This window comes from Taudactylus pleione, unplaced genomic scaffold (genome assembly GCF_031769625.1).
Source record: "Taudactylus pleione unplaced genomic scaffold, aTauple2 ptg000053l, whole genome shotgun sequence".
NCBI classification, from domain to species: domain Eukaryota; kingdom Metazoa; phylum Chordata; class Amphibia; order Anura; family Myobatrachidae; genus Taudactylus; species Taudactylus pleione.
In genome coordinates this window covers 42,424,188-42,446,309 of record NW_028284455.1, presented here as the reverse complement: position 1 = coordinate 42,446,309, position 22,122 = coordinate 42,424,188, and the positions used below count along the sequence as shown (strand labels likewise).

General features: G+C 48.7%; 1 protein-coding gene across 1 annotated transcript in view; it reads right to left on the bottom strand.

The window, feature by feature from the left end:
* The window catches only part of MYRIP (myosin VIIA and Rab interacting protein), a 337,437-nt gene that overhangs the window by 89,595 nt on the left and 225,720 nt on the right, over window positions 1-22,122 (bottom strand). The gene's annotated exons all lie outside the window — the stretch shown is intronic.

Sequence of the window (22,122 nt, the reverse complement as noted above, 5' to 3'; positions counted from 1 at the left end):
TTTTCCAGAGCAGATTAACAATACATAGAATTTGACAGCAGATAAGAACCATTTGGCCCATCTAGTCTGCCCTTTAAGGGGGCGTTTATTAGGGTTAGGAGTAGAGTTGTAATAGGGGTTTAGTTAGCGTATTAATGTTAGAATATTAGGGTCAGGGTTTGGATTAAGGGTTGTGGTCTTAGGGTAGTAGGATTAACAATAGGGTGGATGGGCCGGCAGTTCCTGGCCTTCACATAAGAATAGGTCCATTATCATGAAAACATGACCAGACACCCAGCTGGCCACATGGTCGGTCATAAATCTAAGTATTAAAATTGTACTTCTATTTTCCTCACAAAAATATGAGATACGGTAAGAACTTACCCTTGTTATCTCTATTTCTACGAAGTCCATAGGGTTCCACAGGATACCTTGGGGTATAGGCGATGGCGGCAGACATCCAGGCACCACAGAGTTAAAAACTTCTCCATCCTCCCAAGATGCACTGGGGTCCCTCTCCTATACCCCGCCCCCGAGCCTCAGGCACTCAGTTTCGTCACAAGCCATAGGCCGAAGGAGGATAAAGAGAGTGAGAAGAAAGACTGGAACACACAAGAATCACATTCTCACCAGAGGGAGACGGAAAAACCGGTGACCAGAATCACAGCCCATCTGCAGTACAGGTGCGACAGGGCGGGAGTCCTGTGGAACCCTATGGACTTCGTAGAAATAGAGATAACAAGGGTAAGTTCTTACCATATCTCATATTTTCTACTTCAGGGTCCATAGGGTATCCACAGGATACCTTGGGGATGTCCCAAAGCAGTATCCTTCAAGGGTGGGGATGCTCCTGTGCTGAGAGGAGAATCCGTCACCGGAAGGTAGCATCCTGAGAGGCATAGGTATCAAAAGTATAATACCATACGAAAGTATAGACAGATGACCACGTGGCCGCCTTGCAAAGCTGAACAGCTGAGGCGCCACATCGAGCTGCCCACGAAGACCTAGTGGAATGAGCCTTAACGGAAGATGGAACAGGAAGGCCCTCGTGAGGAAAAGCTTCAGAGATAGCCAGTCGAATCCATCCTGCCAATGTTTCTTTAGTGGCAGGCCAACCTCTTTTGTGGAAGCCATAAAGGACAAACAAAGAGTCTGACTTCCAATAGACAGAAGTGCGGTCCACATAGATTTTCAAGGCCCACACCACATCCAAGGTGGCCTCGCCAACCGAAAGGTCCGGTGAAGTAAACGATGGTACAATAATTTCCTCGTTGATATGGAAACTAGATACCACCTTTGGAAGAAACCCAGGACGAGTGCGCAGCACAGCCCTGTTTCTATGAAAAATAAGAAATTGAGGTCTACATGAGAGAGCTCCCAATTCCGAAACCCTTCTGGCCGAAGCAATAGCCAGAAGGAATACAGTCTCAATGGTTAGCCATTTCAAATCCACTGAGCCCAGTGGTTCAAATGGCGGTCCTTGAAGAGTCTTCAAGACCATAGCCAGATCCCATGGTGCCACAGGTGGAACAAAGGGAGACTGAATAAGAAGCACCCTTTGCATAAAGGTGCGGACATCAGGAAGCATAGCAATCCTATGATGAAACCACACTGAAAGTGCAGACATCTGTACCTTCAGGGAAGCTAGGCGAAGACCCTGGTCTAAACCCGCCCGTAGGAAGGCCAGAACCCTGGACAATCTGAACCCCTGAGGAGCATAACCTCTAGTGCGACACCACTGGAAGAAAGCCCGCCACACTCTATGGTAGATGTTGGCAGATGAAGGCTTCCGAGCTCTCAGCATGATGTTGACCACCGAACTGGAGAAACCTCTGGACCTCAAGAGGGCAGTCTCAATAGCCACGTCGTCAAAGACAGCCGACTCAGGTCTGGATGAAGGCAAGAACCCTGAGATAACAGGTCCTGACATTGAGGCAACAACAGCGGAGTGTCCACTGAGAGACTCTGAAGATGCGTGTGCCAGTGCCGCCTGGGCCACGCTGGAGCAATCAGCAGTAGAGTGCCGCCTTCTTGCTTGAATTTGCGTATCACTCGAGGAAGAAGGGAGAACAGAGGGAAGAGGTACGCATACTGGAAGGTCCACTTGACCGCCAGAGCGTCTACTAGACAAGCCTTTGGGTCTCTTGTTCTTGACCCAAACATTGACAGTTTGTTGTTGTGTCGTGAGGCCATGAGATCTATCTCTGGAAGGCCCCACTTGTTCACCAGTAGCTGACACACCTCCTGGTGAAGAGACCACTCTCTCCTGGATGCACGTCTTGACGGCTGAGAAAGTCTGCTTCCCAGTTGAGAACTTCTGGTATGAACACTGCTGATATTGCGGTGAGATGCTTTTCCGCCCATACTAGAATGCGGGACACCTCTGTCAGAGCCGCCTGACTGCGAGTCCCTCCTTGGCGGTTTATGTATGCCACCGTGGTGGCGTTGTCTGACTGTACCTGCACAGGTTTACCTTGCAGGACCTTTCTTGCTTGCTGGAGAGCTTTGAATACTGCCCGCAGTTCCAATATGTTTATTGGAAGAGCAGCTTCTACCGATGTCCACCTTCCCTGAAAGAAATGTGGACCCATCACCGTTCCCCAGCCTCGGAGACTGGCATCCGTCGTCAGAAGGGCCCAGTCTGCATTCCAAAAGGGGCGCCCCTTGTTCAGGTGAGGCGTCTGTAGCCACCAGGCCAGAGATAATCGCACCTCCGAGGAAAGCACCATAGTCTGTGTCTTTATCCTTTGGGGCGACCCATTCCATCCGGAGAGGATCAGCTTCTGCAGAGGTCTTGAGTGAAACTGGGCAAACTCCACCATGTCGAACATAGATATCATGGATCCCAGTAACCTCATTGCCGAGTGAATAGACACCCGGCGACTCTGCAGGCAAAGAGGGACCTTTGCCTGTAACGCAGAGATCTTTTCTCCCATCACCAAGATCCTCTGATGTTGGGAATCCAACAGAGCTCCTAGATGGAGCATCCTCTGAGATGGTACCAGGGAGGACTTCTTCCAATTTATCAGCCAGCCGCGAGACTGCAATACAGAGACTGTTAGTTGCAGATGGCGCTGAAGTTTCTCTGAGGACTCTGCCAGTAACAGGAGATCGTCCAGATAAGGTAACAGGCGGACTCCCTGCAACCGCAGGTGAACTGCCATAAAGGTCATAACATTGGTGAACACCCGAGGTGCTGTAGCCAAACCGAAGGGCAGAGCCTGAAACTGGAAGTGGTCCTTGACCACTGCAAATCTGAGAAAGCACTGGTGTGCTGGGACAATAGGGATATGCAGGTAAGCATCCTGAATATCCAGCGACACCATGAAATCCCCAGGTTCCACTGCTAAAATAATGGAACGCAGGGTCTCCATCCTGAACCGAGGAACCCTCAGAAATTTGTTGAGGGATTTCAGGTTGAGTATTGGCCAGTAGGACCCATTGGGTTTCTGCACCAGAAAAAGATTGGAGTAATGCCCCAATCCCTTCTGAGACAAAGGAACAGGCACTATAACTCCATTCTGGAGCATCGAGTGCATTACCTTCTTGAGTTCCCGGGCCTTGTCCTGATTGGACGGAAGGCCCATGGTGAAAAACCGGCTGGGAGGCCTCCTGCGGAAGGAGAGGGTGTACCCCTGAGAGACCACTTCTCTGACCCATGTGTCTGAAGTGGTCAGACACCAGCTTTGGGCGAATTTCAGAAGTCAGCCTCCCACTGTGAGGTCCCCCAAAGAGAGGCCCGTCCCGTAAGGCCGAAGGTTTGTCATCGGACTTGGGAGTGGGATGTCTGGTACTCCAGGCCTGCTTCCTGGGCTTTGCAGGTTTCTTGGTGGCAGTCCTCCTAGGAAAGGACTGTACCCTGGGTCTGTTCTGCGTTCTGTAGGGCCGAAAGGACAAAGAACCCGCTCCTGATGGGACAGTAGTGGAAGACAGACACGCAGACTTAGATGCTGCCGAAGTATCCACAATTTTGTCTAGGTCAGGGCCAAACAGCACTTCTCCATTGAAGGGTTACCCCTCCAAACCCTTTTTGGAATCAGCATCCGCCTTCCAAGAACGCAGCCACAGGATACGACGAGCCGCCACTGCTGCCGAGGAGATCTTGGATGCTATGAGGCCCATATCTAAAGCTGTCTCATTAATGAAGGTAGCTGAGTCTCTTAAATTACCCACCAACTCCACCTGTTCAGGTGACGAGTCTGGGTCCAGGGATGCCTCCAAGGTATCAGCCCAGTGCTCCATTGCTCTTGCCACCCATCACACGGCCAAAGCCAGTCTGACACACCTCCTGCAATGGAATAAATCATTTTCAAACATATTTCTACCCTGCGATTCGTTGGATCCTTTAAGGAGGACATAGAGGGCATAGGCAACGTAGCACTCTTTACTAGACGTGTGAATCCACTTGTGGCGGGTTATCCCATTTTGCAAAATAATTATCTGCAAAAGGGTATGCCACCGCAAACCGTCTAGGGGGTTGGTAACGCTTACCCCGTGTTTTCCATGCCTCCTCTAAATGATCCACTAGCTGATCAGACAGGGGAAACACCGTAGCATCACTTTTAATATCCTTGAAAAAGGCATATTTTGATTTAGCTACATGAGGAGCGTCATCCTCAATAACCAAGGCCATGCGCACCGCACGTATGAGCCATCATCTGTCGTCACAGCATCCTGATCTTGATGAGGTTGCAGCAGACGCTTCTGCGCCCGCACAGACGATTAGCCCTGTAACACCTCTGATAGCTGTTGTACTGAGGTAGACAGTGAATTAGCCCACGCAGGTTCATGGATGACCTGAGGGGGCGATAACGGGAAACTCTGAGGTACTATTAACTGTGTAGGAAACCCCTGCATAGGGGACGACACCATAGACTGCTGTAAGACCCCCATCTGGGGACACGCAGAGGTTGTCGTTAACTGCCCACCAGGATAGTAAGTGCCGGAGCAAAACAAGCCCATGGTAGCTCCTGCACAGGTGTAGTGACAGAAGTCGGCCATGCCAACCGCAGGCACGCCTTACAGAATCCATCAGAGTTACCATCACCCTCTGCCAATGGTACCTTGCATACAGTAAACTTAGGCGGAATGGGGAAATCGTGCTCACTGTCAGACATACTGAGTGTGTGACCCGGAGCTGTATGTGACCACCGCATTTCACAACAAGTTGTATAGTGAGGTATAAATCCCCCTTGCATCGCAAGGGCTTGAGCAGAGAAGAAAGGGATAGGGAAAATAGCTGACAGTATGTGAAAGAGAAAGTAACAGACAGCAGCGCTAGCCCAAAGTCACATACAAAGCAGAATATTGAAAACCCTGCAGTATCTGCGCTTCATCAACTAACCAGACCTCAGCCTGGTAGGAAACAGCGCTGCATACACTGACCTTGCACCGGAGGAGAGGTATGCAGGGGGACCCAGACCACGATGCCCGCATTAACAGCTTCCAGCAGCGTTTGCCACGTGCATTAAAATGGCCACCGAGGAGCAGAGGGAGGGTTGGTCCGGGGGCGGAGCGCATGCAGATGCCTAACCACCTTGTGGAGAGGCCGTGTGCAGCAGGGGAGGTGCCGGCAGCTTAGCAGGGAAAGCGCGCTCTGGCATGCATTTAACCCCTGGGGTAGTGGAAAGCGCAGGGATCAGTAGCCTGGTTCCACACTGCAGCCAGTCCCCAGGGAGCCCCCTGCCTTGGGACTAAGGACTGTGCTATTCGGCTGGGACCCACCGCGGGACCTTGCCGCTTACCTGAACCCCCGTAAATCCGGCCACAGTCCGGGCAACCGGGCCACCGCTAGCTGTGACCCCAGTCACCCACCAGCATCCCCGGATCAGTACCGGCGTTCTGGTACCAGCGGGGTGTAGGAGCGACGACATGGACGTCAGTACAGACTGTCCATGTTGTCTGCTCGTTAGATGTGCAGCCACAACTGCATTGAAGAACTTCAGGGGCCGTGCAGACCCCCACTCTGTACGGTGCATCCGACTTCGGCCAGGCACCGACGAAAACTGAGTGCCTGAGGCTTGGGGGCGGGGTATAGGAGAGGGACCCCAGTGCATGCTGGGAGGATGGAGAAGTTTTTAACTCTGTGGTGCCTGGATGTCTGCCGCCATCGCCTATAGCCCAAGGTATCCTGTGGATACCATATGGACCCTGAAGTACAAATTATGACATTTTCTACTTTTATGTATTTAGGAATACATTGAAGCTTATAGTGTAGGTGGTGTACATGCCCACATGGCACTGGCCACACCCTCAAGGCACTGGTCACAGCTCCTTGGCTTCTCACAAAAGGCCCTTGATAATTCTCAGCTCCAGGCCCACATGGCCCTTAATCTGGCCTTGTCCTTCTTAGTTCACCCGCCAACTGTTTACCCCCTCCCTATAGAATGTAGGTTTTCGACAGGGCCTTCTTCCCTCTTGTTCTGTCCCTCTTGTCTCCTTCTCCCTTTTAGCTACTCTGACAATGTTTGCTTGCCAATATGATGAGTACATGATCATTAAAAGCTGTTGTGCCTTCCTGCTGCGACTCACCACTGCCTGCTGATTGTAGCTGTAATGAGTTGCCCTACCCATCCCATGTACTTATCATTGGTATGTGGTTTTACTTTAATGTTTGTAACTATGCTTTGTAATCATGCAATGGTTCACTGTTGTGTGTTGTATTTATGTTACTTAATGCATTTGTTTTTGTGTCTACCACTAGTACAGTACTGTGTAAATCCTAACAAAAAAAAGATAATAATAATAGGGAACTTCAGCAGGAAGAACAGTTCAGGAAACGCTGGTATCCAACTGTGAAAAAGACGCTTTGTCGATAGTCAACAGGATTCAAGTCAAGTCCTAGGGTACAAAGCAGGCCACTAAAAGAAGAAACGGAAGGTTCAGGGCTGTTCTTTTAATGTAAAACAATCTTTTGTGCATGTGGGACAATAAATTATAAAAATATAGTGTACACTGTATGCAATAATAAAATAATTATAAGCTAAATATTTGGGGATTCACTCAGCTACAGTATTCTGGTGAGATAACATTTTTTCTGTACTGGTGTCCCAGAATACTTGATGGATAGTAGTTAAAATTTTAATTATTTCAAGCACAAATTAGCTGATTATACAGCAAATACAACAGTCCAACAGGTGGCTCACAGAAATCCAGGATTTATGGTTGGAAATTATTTCAGACATGCTCACATGCAGGAACTACTCCTTTAAAGTACATTTGTCAAACCATAAGTTTAATAAGTCTGCAGAACCATTGTCATTGAATATTAAAGTAGTTATTTAAATATGTATGTAAAACAATCTAATATGCAAATAGACAGATCATGCAGCACTGATACAGTATAAATGTGTATCAATACATATGTTTGCCAAAGTAAATCAAATACAGGTGAATATATGCATTTATTTCCGTAACCGCAATGCGACCATCATGGGTGCAACTCTGAATCAGTGTGCTACTGTAGCCCAGACATTGAAACTGTCACTTCAGTAAAACTGAAATATGAGATCTAGTGGGGAAACTTGGACTTACACAGCATGCAGAGAAAACCAGGTAGTTGAATACAGGAGTGCATTCCCTTCCTTTAAAAACACTCAATGCCAAACACACCTGCCGCTGGTACGTCTATGCATTTGTCAGTGGAAAATACTTCCAACTATTCAGGAATTGGGACCTCTCAAATCAAAGAACTGACCAGCAGTATATTTGTACAATATATAGATATACAGTGGTGTTTGAAAGATTGTGAACCCTTCAGAATTTTCTATATTTCTGCGAAATTTGGCCTAAATCTACCTCAGATTTTCACACAAGTCCTAAAAGTAGATGAAGAGAACCAAATCAAAAAAATGAAAGAAAAAAAATTAGACATGCTAATTTTCTTATTGAGGAAAATTATCCAATATCACATATCTGTGAATGGCAAAAGTATGTGAATATTTAGGCTTAGCAGATATTTTGAAGGTGAAATTAGAGTCAGGCATTTTCAATTTATGGGATGACAACCAGGTGTGAGTGGACAACCTGTCTATTTAAAAGAACAGGGGGCCTGATTCAGACCCGGTCGCGAGCGCTGAGCGCTTGCAACCGGGTCGATGGTGGCCCAGAGCGCATGCGCACGACGGAGCCGGCTCCATCGTGCGCATGCGCGAGACCCGGATAGCGACGGGAAAACCGTCGCTCCGGGTCTCGCACCAAATAGGGCGTGCTGTCGGTGTTGAGTGACAGCACGCCCCCTTTGGTGGGCGGGCCGTGGGGGTGGCTGCCCAAACAGAGGCGTTCCCATGTGGAGAGAGTGGAGAGATTCCGGCTCTGTTAGAGCCAAAATCTCTTTGGTGCTTGCGGCAACGAGGCCCTACCACAAGGGTCTCGTCGCAAGCCCAATGGTCGCGATGATCTTGACCATCGCGACCATCTTCCTGGCCGCTCGCTATAGCTGTGGATGATCACCCACAGCTATGCGAGCGGCCAGGAGGCTCTGAATCAGGGCCAGGGATCTATCAAAGTCACATGTTTGTGGAAGTGTATGCCACAAACAAAGGAGATTTCTGAGGACCTCAGAAGAACAGTTGTTAATGCTGCAAAAGGTTACAAAACCATCTCTAAAGAGTTTGGACTCCACCAATCAACAGTCAGACAGATTGAGTACAAATGGAGGAAATTCCACAACATTAGACTAGAGGAATGGGCAAGAACATGGCAACTACAGTTTAATGTAAAAAAATGCAAAATCATGCACTTGGGTCTCAATAACCTAAAGGCTAAATATAGTATCAAGGACACTATAATGGAAAATACAGAGGAGGAAAGGGATTTAGGAGTCACCATTTCAAATGACTTGAAGGCAGGCAAGCAATGCACCAAAGCATTGAGGAAGGCAAGTCAGATGCTTGGTTGCATAGGGAGAGGAATCAGTAGCAGGAAAAAATATGAGATATGGTAAGAACTTACCCTTGTTATCTCTATTTCTACGAAGTCCATAGGGTTCCACAGGATACCTTGGGGTATAGGTGTGACGTCAGTCGCAGCGCACCAAAGAGTTAAGCTTTCAGCCTCCCAGGATGCACTAGGTCCCCCTCCTATACCCCGCCCCCGGGCCAAGGCACCTCAGTTAGTTACCAAGCCATAGGCCGGAGGAGGAAAAGGAAGAGAGAGAACAAAGATCTGGACACATACAAGAATCACATTCTCACCAGAGGGAGACGGAAAACCGGTGACCAGAGCAAAGCCCATCTGCAGCACAGGTGCGACAGGGCGGGAGTCCTGTGGAACCCTATGGACTTCGTAGAAATAGAGATAACAAGGGTAAGTTCTTACCATATCTCATATTTTCTACTTCAGGGTCCATAGGGTATCCACAGGATACCTTGGGGATGTCCCAAAGCAGTATCCTTTAAGGGTGGGGACGCTCCTGTGCAGAAAGGAGAATCCGCCGCCCGAAGGAAGCATCCTGAGAGGCGAAGGTGTCAAACCTGTAGTACCTCACGAAGGTATGGACAGAAGACCACGTAGCAGCCTTGCAGATCTGAACTGCCGAGGCACCACGTCGAGCTGCCCACGAAGGACCCACAGACCTAGTGGAATGAGCCTTCAGAGAAGGAGGGACCGGTAGGCCTTCATGAAGATAAGCTTCAGAAATAGCCATACGGATCCAGGCTGCCAAAGTTTGCTTTGAAGCAGGCCAACCCTTTTTACGGAAGCCATAGAGGACAAACAAAGCGTCCGACTTCCTAAACGAAGAAGTGCGGTCAACATAAGTCCTTAAGGCCCGCACAACATCCAAAGAGGCCTCACCCACGGAAAGACCCGGTGAGTTAAAGGCCGGAACAACTATTTCCTCGTTAACATGAAACTGGGAAACAACTTTGGGAAGAAACTCGGGCCGAGTGCGGAGTACTGCCCTGTTCCCATAAAAAAACAAGAAAGGGGGTCTACAAGAAAGAGCCCCTAACTCAGAAACACGTCTGGCCGAAGCAATGGCCAGAAGGAAAACAGTCTTAGCTGTTAGCCATTTAAGATCCACTGAGCCCAGTGGTTCAAACGGCGGTCCTTGGAGAGCCCTCAGGACCACAGCCAAATCCCAAGGCGCCACAGGTGGAACAAAGGGCGGCTGAATGCGGAGAACACCCTGCATAAAGGTGCGCACATCCGGGATTGTAGCAATCCTACGGTGAAACCAGACAGATAGGGCCGAAACCTGTACCTTCAAAGAAGCAAGGCGAAGCCCATGATCTAGTCCCGCTTGCAGGAAGGCGAGAATCCGAGACAGACGAAACTCCCGCGGTGCATAACCTCTCGGTCGACACCACTGGAAGAACGTATGCCACACGCGATGGTATATCCTCGCGGAAGACGGTTTCCGAGCTCGTAACATGGTACGCACCACAGAGCTGGAAAACCCCCGGGACCTCAGCATGGCCGTCTCAACAGCCACGCCGTCAAAGACAGCCGAGTCAGGTCCGGGTGAAGGCAAGGACCCTGAGACAGAAGGTCCGGTCGTAGCGGCAACCGCTGAGGACTGTCCACGGACAGACCCTGAAGGTCTGAGAACCAGTGCCGTCTGGGCCACGCGGGAGCTATCAACAGGAGCGTCCCTCCTTCCTGTTTGAATTTCCGGATTACCCGTGGAAGAAGGGAGACCGGAGGGAACAGGTATGCGAACCGGAACGTCCACCGGACGGACAAAGCATCCACCAGAGACGCCCCTTCGTCTCTTGTGCGAGACCCGTACACCGGCAACTTGTTGTTGTGCCGGGACGCCATGAGGTCGATTTCTGGAAGACCCCACCTGTCCACCAGTAGTTGAAAAACGTCCTGGTGCAGGGACCATTCCCCCGGATGAACGTCCTGGCGACTTAGAAAGTCCGCCTCCCAATTTAGCACTCCCGGGATGAAGACCGCTGATATGGCCGGAAGATTGCGCTCCGCCCAAACCAGGATCCGAGAGACCTCTACGAGAGCCGCCCGACTGCGAGTTCCTCCTTGCCTGTTTATGTAGGCCACGGTGGTAGCGTTGTCCGACTGGACCTGCACCGGGCGACCCTGGAGAAACCGCTGTGCCTGCTGGAGAGCATTGAAGACCGCACAGAGTTCCAAGATATTTATTGGAAGCTCCGCTTCTGTCGGCGTCCACCTGCCCTGGAACAAGTGTGGACCCGAAACTGCTCCCCAGCCCCGAAGACTGGCGTCCGTTGTCAACAGGACCCAATTTGGAACCCAGAACGGACGTCCCTTGTTGAGGTGGGTCGTCTGTAACCACCACGTAAGGGACAGGCGAACCTCCTGGGTGAGCACAATCGTCTGGGACTTCAGAGACTGAGTCAGCCCGTTCCACTTGGACAGGATCAGGTGCTGCAGAGGTCTGGAGTGAAACTGGGCGTATTCCACCATGTCGAACACCGACACCATGGAGCCCAGTAACCTCATCGCCGAGTGTAAGGACACCTGGCGGCTGTGCAGGCAACTGCGCACCCTTGACTGTAAAGCAGAGATCTTGTCCTCCGTCACGAAGATCCTTTGCTGTCCCGAGTCCAATAAGGCTCCAAGATGCAGAATCCTCCGAGACGGGATTAGAGTGGACTTCTGCCAGTTGATTAGCCAGCCGTGCCGTTGCAGCAGTGCAATGGTCAGGTCCAAGTGGCGTAACAGGAGCTCTGGAGATCCTGCCACCAATAATAGGTCGTCCAAATACGGTAACATGCGGACTCCCTGCAGCCGCAGAGAAGCCGCCATGACCGCCATCACCTTGGTGAAAACACGTGGTGCTGTTGCCAGGCCAAAAGGTAACGCCCGAAACTGGAAGTGGTCGCTGCGGATTGCAAACCTGAGGAACTGTTGATGGCGCAAAAGAATAGGGACATGCAAGTAAGCGTCCTGTATGTCCAATGACACCAAGTAGTCCCCAGGTTCCAGCGCCAGAATGATGGACCGTAGGGTCTCCATCCGAAACTTCGGGACCCGCAAAGACTTGTTGAGTGCTTTGAGGTTGAGAATCGGACGATATGACCCATTGGGTTTCTGTACCAAAAATAGATTTGAATAGAAACCCTGGCCCCTCTGGGAGAATGGAACAGGCACTATAACTCCAGCCTGGAGCATAGTGTGCAATACCTTCCGCAGCTCCGTAGCCTTGTTCCGGTCTGATGGGAGACCCGTGGTGAAGAAGCGAGCCGGTGGTCTGTGCCGGAAGGAGAGGGCGTATCCGTGGGAAACCACCTCCAGAACCCAAGTGTCTGTCGTAGTGGTCGACCAACACTGGGCGAACTGTAGCAGGCGGCCTCCCACCCTGGGATCCCCCAAAGGGAGGCCCGGGCCGTCAGGCCGCAGGCTTGTCATCTGGCTTGGGGGCCGGACGTCTGGTACTCCATGCCTGCTTCCGGGGCTTGACCGATTTCTTAGGGCCAGCCTGTCGAGGAAACGACTGTGGTTTGGGCCTGCCCTGGGCCCTAGATGACCGAAAGGACGATGGTCCCGAACCAGAAGGAGCAGCGGCCGACGGGAGACAAGCAGATTTGGCTGCCGCCAGCGTGGCCACAATCTTATCCAGATCCGGACCGAAGAGAACTTCTCCGGTAAACGGCAACGCTTCCAGACCTTTCTTGGAATCTGCGTCCGCCTTCCAGGATCGCAGCCACAAGGTGCGACGAGCAGCTACCGCTGCTGAAGAAATTCTAGACACCAGAGTACTAATGTCTAGAGCCGCCTCGTTGATGTAGGTGGCTAAATCACGGAGATTGCCAATCAACTCCGCCTGTTCAGCCGGACAGTCGGATTCAAAAGAAGCCTCTAATGAATCCGCCCAGCGCTCCATCGCTCTGGCAACCCAGCAAATGGCCATAGCCGGCCGTGCTGCCCCCCCTGCAAGGGAATAAGCAGACTTCAGGCAGATTTCTACCTTGCGGTCCGTAGCATCCTTAAGGGAGGACATGGATGGCATCGGCAATGTGGCACTACGGACAAGACGGGTCACGTGAGAATCCACCTGTGGAGGGGATTCCCACTTAGCAAAATAATTATCCGCGAACGGATAAGCCACCGCCAGGCGTCTCTGCGGCTGGTATCTTTTGCCAGGTTGTTTCCACGCCTCCTCTAAATGGTCCACCAACTGACCCGAAAGAGGAAAGACTGTGGCATCGCCCTTCACATCTTTGAAAAAGGCATACTTAGATTTAGCCGCTGGGGGAACTTCGTCCTCAATCACCAAGGCTGTGCGGACCGCCCGAATAAGTCCAGGAATATATACTTTGGACTTAGCATCAGCGTCCTTAGTATGGAGAGGTTCCTGATCGTAAGGATCCAGAATCTCCCCATCATCAGACGTCCCTTCGTCATCCTCATAAGGAGCGGACAGAGACGCCACCGGCCTTTTATGAGGCCACATCACAGACTCCCCTTGCAACACATCCGACAAGTGCTGTACAGAACTCGTCAGGGAGTTAACCCACACTGGCTCCTGAGAACCCGGGAGCGGGGAAATAGGGAGACTGTGGGGTACCACCAATTGTCGTGGGAACCCCTGCATGGGTGACGACACCACAGACTGCTGGGACAAACCCATCGGAGTAAACGCGGGCTGCGGAGCTAACTGGCCCACTAAAGCTGTTAACGCCTGAGCGAAACAAGCCCAGGGCGGCTCCTGTACCGGTGCTGTAACCGTAATAGGCCGCGCCATGGACAAACACTGCCGGCAAAGGCCCTCCGCGCTACCCTCCCCCTCCGCTAACGGTACTTTGCACGTGGTACACTGTAGCCGGAGGGGAAAATCACTTTCAGACATGATGGCACCACGTATGTGACCTCTCTCACCAATTAGGTATTAAATAGGCGAGAGACCACCCTGCAGCACCGCACCGCAAGGGCTTTAGCAGAAGAACAGGGACAGTAATAAAGCTGACAGTTTAGAGAAGAAAAGTTACAGGCAGCGCTAGCACAGTCACATACAATGCAGAGAAATAACAATTCCTGCACTAACAGCGCTGATTACTCAACTACACAGACACAGGGCCTGGTAGGACACAGCGCTGCATACACAGACCTGAGCCACAGCGGAGGAGAGGTATGCGGGGGGACCCAGACCACGATGCTTCCGTCCAGCGCTTCCAGCAGCGTTCACCATGCGTTCTGGAGAAGATGGCCGCCGAGGAGCAGAGAGGAGGCTGGCCTGGGGGAGGAGCGCTGCCACAGGACCAGTCGGCAGCATGCAGAGAGGGCTGTGTGCAGCGGGGGAGGCGCCGGCTGTGAGACAGGGAAGGCGCGCTCCCCTGGCATGCATTTAACCCCTGGGACGCCGCAGCGCTACCGCTCTGCTGCGGTCCGCTGTCCCAGGGGGTAGTGGAAGCGCAGGTTGGTCGCCTGGCTCCACGCTGCAGCCAGTCCCCAGGGAGCCCCCTGCCTGGGGACTTAGGACCATGTGATCAGCGGGGACCCACCGCGGGACCCCGCTGCTTACCTCTGTCCCCCTTGAATCTGGCCATGGTCCGGAGCATCTGGGGTCACCGCTAGCTGTGACCCCAGACGCCCACCAGCATCCCCGGATCAGTACCGGCGTTCTGGTACCGGCGGGGTGTAGGGAAGACAGCATGGACGTCAGGACTGACTGTCCATGCTGTTCATCCAGATGTGCAGCCACAGCTGCATGAAGAAAAAGCTTCAGGGGCTCTTCTAGCCCCCACTCCAACAGGTGCACCCGACTCCGGCCGGGCACCAAACTAAACTGAGGTGCCTTGGCCCGGGGGCGGGGTATAGGAGGGGGACCTAGTGCATCCTGGGAGGCTGAAAGCTTAACTCTTTGGTGCCCTGCGACTGACGTCACACCTATACCCCAAGGTATCCTGTGGATACCCTATGGACCCTGAAGTAGAAAAGAAGTGATAATGCCACTGTATAAGTCCTTGGTACAACCTCATCTAGAATACTGGGCCATATTCAATTAGAGGCGAAAAGCTTTTTTCGCCTTTTTTTTTTGCAAAAATTTAGCCTAATTCAATTCCAGGACAATATCGCCTTAGCAGAAATTCGATGCATTGAATTCGCCAAAAAAGATTCTCCAATCAATAGCAGGTGAAAAGAAGTGTAAAATCTTTATTTTGGGGTGCAAACGTGGGGAAATGACTCAGAACCCTTGGGACAGCTCCCCAAAAGACAAATCTGCAAAAAAACTAAAACAAAAACCTAACACTTAAAACCTAACGCTTCTTGGGGGCCTGCAAGGATGGATCAGGTGTTTTGGGGATTGTAGGTGCATACCGCAGGTGGATTTTTCACGTTTTTTTTTAAAGTTCACTTTAGAGACAAAAATATGCTAGCACCCATTTTCAAGTACCCTACATTTGAAAGGACTACTTATTTTCACAAAAAAATTCCGCTTAATGCCATTCTTCACCACTTTTACAAAGACGCTAATAGCAAGCAATTTACACAACTTAAGTACGCAAAATAGTTTTATTAGGGCTGTTAGTACACATCTACATTGATTTCCTATGTTAGTGCATATTTTTCTGGGGTACAGACTGATTTCCCAAATTCGTTCAGTACTTTTCACCTGTTCCACATTCGCCTATTTCCGTGTTCGCCTGTTCTGCAATTGAATTAGGCGAAAAGCGGGGACGGGCATGGAATGATTTCTCCTCTGAAACAGACGAATGAGGCGAAAAGTCGGACAGGCGAAAATTTTCCAACTTTTCGCCTCTAATTGAATACCCTTCACTGTGTTCAGTTCTGGAGGCCATATCTCCAGAAGGATATAGACACATTAGAGACGGTACAAAGAAGGGCAACTAAAATGGTGCATGGCCTACAGCAAAGAACTTACCCACGAAAGACTAAAAGATCTTAATATGTATAGTTTGGAACAGAGAAGGGAAAGGGAGGACATGATAGACACTTTCAAATAGATTAAATGTTTTAACAAGGTACAGGAGGGAAACATTCTTCAAAGGCAGAGATGTACAAGAACACGAGGACATGCACTGAAACTGGAGGGAGGTAGGCTCAAAGGAAATTTGAGGAAAAATTACTTCACAGAAAGGGTAGTGGATAAATGGAATAACCTCCCATCAGATGTGGTTGAAGCTAAAATGGTGGAACAATTTAAACACACTTGGGATAGGCATAAGAATATCCTTAAGAGAAACGTAAGGAGCAAATAGGGTTGAAGTTGCCAAAGGATAAATGAAAAGGGACAGACTAGATGGGCCAAGTGGTTCTAATCTGCCGTCATATTCTATGTTTCTATTAGTGCCCGCCCCAGGAGGGGTCGACCAACAATGATCACGCCAAGAGCAAGGCGTCTAATAGTTTACAAGGTCACAAAGGTAACCTCTAAGCAACCGAAGGCCTTTCTCACATTAGCTAATGTTAATGTTCATGAGTCCACCATCAGGAGGACACTGAACAGCAATGGTGTGCATGGCAGGATTGCAAGAAGAAAGCCGCTCCTCTCCAAAAATAATATTGCTGCCCATCTGCAGTATGCATAAAGAACACCTGGACTTAAGCCAGAACGCTATTGGAACAATGTTTTGTGGACAGATGAGTCCAAAATAGAGCTTTTTAGATTAAATGAGAAGCATCCGGTTTGGAGAAAGGAGAATACTGCATTCCAGCATAAAAATCTCATACCATTTGTGAAATACAGTGGTGGTGGTATCATGGTTGGTGCACCTGGCCCAGAACGACTTGCCATCATTGATGGGACAATGAATTCTGAATTATACCAGAATATTCTAAAGGAAAATGTCATGACATTTGTCCATGAGCTGCATCTCAAGAGAACGTGGGTCTTGCAGCAAGTCAACGACCCAAAGCACACAAGTCATTTGACCAAAGAAAAGTTAAAGAAAAATAAATGTTGGAAAACATTTTCAATAAAAAATACTCACTTTAAAAAAGTAAAAATGTAAGATTTTGGAATGGCCAAGTCAAAGTCCTCACCTTCATCCAATCGAAATGTTGTGGAAGGACCTGAAGTGAGCAGTTCATGGGAGTAAACCCACCAAAATAATAGAGTTGAAGCTGTTTTGTACAGAGGAATGGGGTAAAATTCATCCAAGCCGATGTTCAGGACTAATTAACAATTACCGTAAACGTTTACATGCAGTTATTGCTGCACAAGGGGGTGTCATACCAGATACTAAAAGCAAAGGTTCACATACTTTTGCAACTTACAGACAGGGGCGTAGGGAGGGCGGTTCCGGCCGAGCGCGAGTTCCAGGTGCCAAAAAGGAGAGAGGGTGCTGGCTTGATTTAAGCCTATAATTCCAATAGATCCGCGGACGGAACGCTCGCCGCGAAGTCACGCCCCATTGCAGAGACGTGACTAGCTTGCGTCACTGCCAGTCTCCACCTGTCTAGCCCTCTCCCTTCCTTCCCAGAGATTGACGTAGTCGGGAGGTGGGGCTTAAGTACGGCAGCAACAGGAGGTGGGGTTTATGTATGGGGGCGCAGCTTAAGCCCAGAGTGCTGTTGCACATGAACTGAGAGAGGTGCTGGTGCCCACAATAAAGAAAGAAAAGAGGTGCAGACTGCTCTTGCCATATAATTGTGTTTTTTTTGTGTATATATATATATAGACACACACACACACACTGTATGCAAATATATATACATATATGTAATTATATAAGTATACATGCATATATATATATATATATATATATATATATATACGCACACCAGTACGGGTGGCACTCCCATGTACTGTAACAAACATGTGGGTGCCTTCCGGAGAAGCTCCAATATACAGACAGACCGGCGGCACTCTTTCAAAAGACCACACAGACAGCAGGTCAAATGCGTTCAACGTTTCGATGTTGATGACGGCCGCCGGTCTGTCTGTATATATAGATATATATATATATAAATAAATATATATATATACACACACACAAGGCAGATGAAATACAGCATTCACGGCCAGTGTTCTTGTAATTCAGCAAGGTGTTCCACTAGGGAGAAAAGCCATATAAACACTCCATGTAAATATCCATGAACGGCTAAACCAACAGCCAAAGAGGGCACTCACCGCACTTTTCAGATTATAAATCAACCGAATTTAATGAAAGAGTATGTGTCACCATAGTTGTAGTCGACGTTTCAACCCCAAAGGGTCATTATCAAGACAAGTCACCACAGACAAATGTCCAGCATGCTGACAAGAAGCTTCTGGTCATTAGTCATTTAGACTACAACACCTCACTATTGTTAATTTGCTTTTTTTTTCTTCATTAAAAATGCTCACATGCCCCCACATGTTGGCCACGCCCCCAATTCAGTGCAGGTGAGGGGCGGGCATCCAAACATACCCTTGCTCCGGGCACCATGGCTCCTAGCTACACCTCTGCTCACAGATATGTGATATTGGATCATTTTTCTCAATAAAAAAATGAGCACGTCTAATTTTTTGTCTTATTTGTTTGATTTGGTTCTCTTTATCTACTTTTAGGACTTGTATTCAAATCTGAGGTAGTTTTAGGCCAAATTTCAGCAGAAATATAGAACATTTTGAAGGGTTCACAAACTTTCAAGCACCACTGTATTCTGTACTTTAGTGCCTGTACTCTTTATTTGTGTTTCAAAATCTTACATAAGGAACATTGGGCCTGATTCAGACCCGCTTGGAAACGCTATGCGCTCGCGAGCGGGTCGATGTTAGGCCACTGCGCATGCCGGCTCCGACGTGCGCATGTGCGAGACCCAGCTAGCGACAGGCGCTCCGTGTCTCGCACCAAAAGGGTGCCGCTGTTGCTTTTGCTCGACAGCTTGCACCGTTTTGGAGGCGTGGCGTGGGGGAGGCTTCACAAACTGAAGCGTTCCCATGCAAACGCCTGCCGTTTGTGGGCGGCCCCACTGACATCACCAGTGATGTCATTGGGAGAGCTTCCGGCTGTATTAGAGCCAGAAGCTCTCTGGGGCTTGCGGCCACGAGACACTACCACAAGGGTCTCGTCGCAAGCCCGTCGCGACCATTATCCTGGCCGCTCGCAATAGCTGTGGGTGGTCAGCTATGCGAGCGACCAGGAGGCCGCTCCAATAAAAACCCCAAAACGCCCTGATTCAGAGCGTCCGGCTCAGAATCACAGCCATTGTTTCCCCGTCAGTAATACATTATATAGCTTACTGTAGGTTAATTTCCCAGCTGCCTACACTAAATTACATGAATTATGATCTGAAGAAAATATACTACTGTACAAAATGGGAAAACAATTTTAAAATTTTATATATACCCAGCTAAACTGCACAGTATTTTAGGACAATTCTACGAAAATATGAGTCATTACATTCAGATTAAATATATTTTAAACACACGTTGTATGATACTGTATATCCCAACTATACAAGGCACTAATGCCATCTGGTGGCAATACAAGAATCACACACCTCTTTTTCAGAAGAGAGTAGTTTGTAATGGCTGTTCTATATGTAGTCATTGGGGCATATCCAAATGCGGGCGTGAAAAAAAAAACAAAAAAACATTGTGCTGGGTTTTTCCCCACAGCCGCTGGGTTTTGCTATTTAATAAGGTGATTGAAAATGGGACGCAGTGACTCTATAGAAATCAGAGTCTTTTTTCTTGCTCCTCCCAGCAGCCCTTGAGCCTCCCAGCACACTCAGAGCCTTCCAACCCCCCCCCCCCCCCCCCTTGAGACTCCCAGCAGCCCCCTCCCCAGTGACAAGATGAAGGGGAGGCCATCAGGAGCCGCGGAGGCCACCGGAGACGTAAGTATATTTAAAAAAAAATAATTTTTTTAATGCGCTGCGGTTTTTTATCAGCTCTAAAAACCATGCGACCACTTTTTTTTATTGGATACCACAGGTTTCGGGAGCACACATACCCGTGGTAATCCAAAATTGGCTGCGAGGAGCGTGAGGTTTTTTACCTCACCAAGCCTCGCACCTAATATGGCGCATAGTTGCCAACATTTTAAAATAGTTTCCATGAACACTTTTAGCTGTTGAGTGGCTGCGTGAACCACATCACGCACAATGTTGGAGGATCTTAAACTATCGCAACACTTATTAGAGGGAATTGCAATGTAGTGCAATTATGGCAGCAAATTCTAACTTGCTGCAGATCGGCAGTGATTTTGGCCTCCAAATCACTGCATTTAGGGCCTAATTCATTACGGATCGCAAATGTGAATACGCAGTGCGCGAAGCAGTCACTGCAATCAGGGCTGCGATCGCAGAGACTATGCAGACCACTTGCAGAGTGAGTGACAGGAAGTGCAGTTTGTGGGTGGTGACGGTGGGTGGTCAGTGAAATGCAGGCGTGTCAATGCATTTGAACACCGTTGCAGGGCCGTGCATAAATTATCCACTGCAATGTACACAGTGTGTGCGATGAAGTTAGCAATTCCTGAGTAAGGTCAGGGCTTGTGCAAGTGTGTGTCAGGCTGCAATGGTACTCGATGTTGCCGATGGTTTCGCAGTCTTGCTAAGTATTACGGATGTGTGTAAGGTAAGGTGGGCGTCCCTATTTAGTGCTGCAACGGCATAGATATCGCAATGGATTAGCATGTCTTCGCATCCAGATTGCGTGCATAACCGCAGTTGCGATCCATAGTGAATTAGACCCTTAATACCTAGTGGTTTTAAGGGTTAAAATAAAAATCATCAGTGATGTGTGATGTGTGGCAAATTGCAGTGGTTCTGAATTCCATAGTCAGTGGTAATTTGAGCATAAATAATAACAGAAACTGTCTTTAGCTGACAAGATTGCTCAAATTGCATGCAGTTTTAGCTATCTGTGCAGGCAGATCAGTGCCGTAACAGGGCTCTATGCCACCCTGTGCCGTCTCCACCCCCTAAACCTATGACATCATGCCCAGAAGGCCGGGCCGCATTGCTTGGAGCAGCTCCACAGGCTGCAGAGTGTCTGACCGGATCATCCCTTGGACGCTCTGGGCGGCTCTGCAGTAGCGCTAGTGGCTGCATGGTGCCATTCCAGGCCATTCTGGTGCCGCCCACAGAGTCCTGCGCTCTGTTATGGCCGTGGGCCAGACCATACTAAAGAGGTATATTAAACATATTGTGACAATAAATCACATATACACATACAGGATGAAAGTCTTTATTACCAGCACAGGCAGGTTACAGCTTCATACACCAGACTTGCAGTGCAGGTTATTAGGCAGTTCTTCTAGCAGCATATGTTACAGCAGTACATGTTCACATCAGCTCACAGTTGCACAGGAACATGTCAGTATATCAGCATAGTAGCATTGGATCATATCACAGGAACAGTGGACCGGACCTAACCTGACCTGACCTCCCATCCCCTTCTGGATGCTAGTCACCATCAGAAGCCCCATTCTGTGCTCGTAACACATTCTTAAAGGCTGATTACAGGTGCAGCTTAATTAAATTAGATGACAACTGATTGAGGCATCCCCTAAACTGGAGCCTTCAGTCCTACTGCTTTTGCTCTGCCAAACTGAGATATATGGACATTCCACAATCACTTCATGTGGAATTATGGTGCCCCTGCCACAATATGTATTAAATTGTATCTAATTAATACATAATTACAAGGTCCAAACAATATATTTATGGGGCACAATTATTTAATGAGTTTATTACTGGGGTAAATTCTAAATAAATAAATCATACTACTTTTTAATTACTAAGAATATAGAATTAAACACATATTAAGGGGCCAATATTATTTATAAATAAAATAACAAGGCAATAACATTTTTATGTTAATTAGGGTCATCTTAGTTCATCAATGATGGAGGCACAAATGTGCAATATAATTAATGACTCCATTAATAAGATGCACCCAAGTAACATAAAAATATGACTTAATTATCTATTGTTCATTTATTTATTATTCTTTTGCCGCTAGTAATTACATCATTAAATAATATATTAATTTATAAATTGTTTTTGCTCCTTAGTTAAGTAGTTTTGTATGCAATTTCAGCAATCCCCTAGGCCAGAGGCATCTCTATTTTTTGGCAATTTGTTTCAGCATCCATTAACTCGTAGGTTACAACATCAGGCAATTTATATTCAGAACATTAAAAAAAAATTGTGATGGAGAGTTTGAATATAGTATGAATGGAGATTTCATAGGCATGCACACACACTGTGCTCTGTGTTTAGCAGCATTACAGAGGACACTAGGGGGTACATTTACTA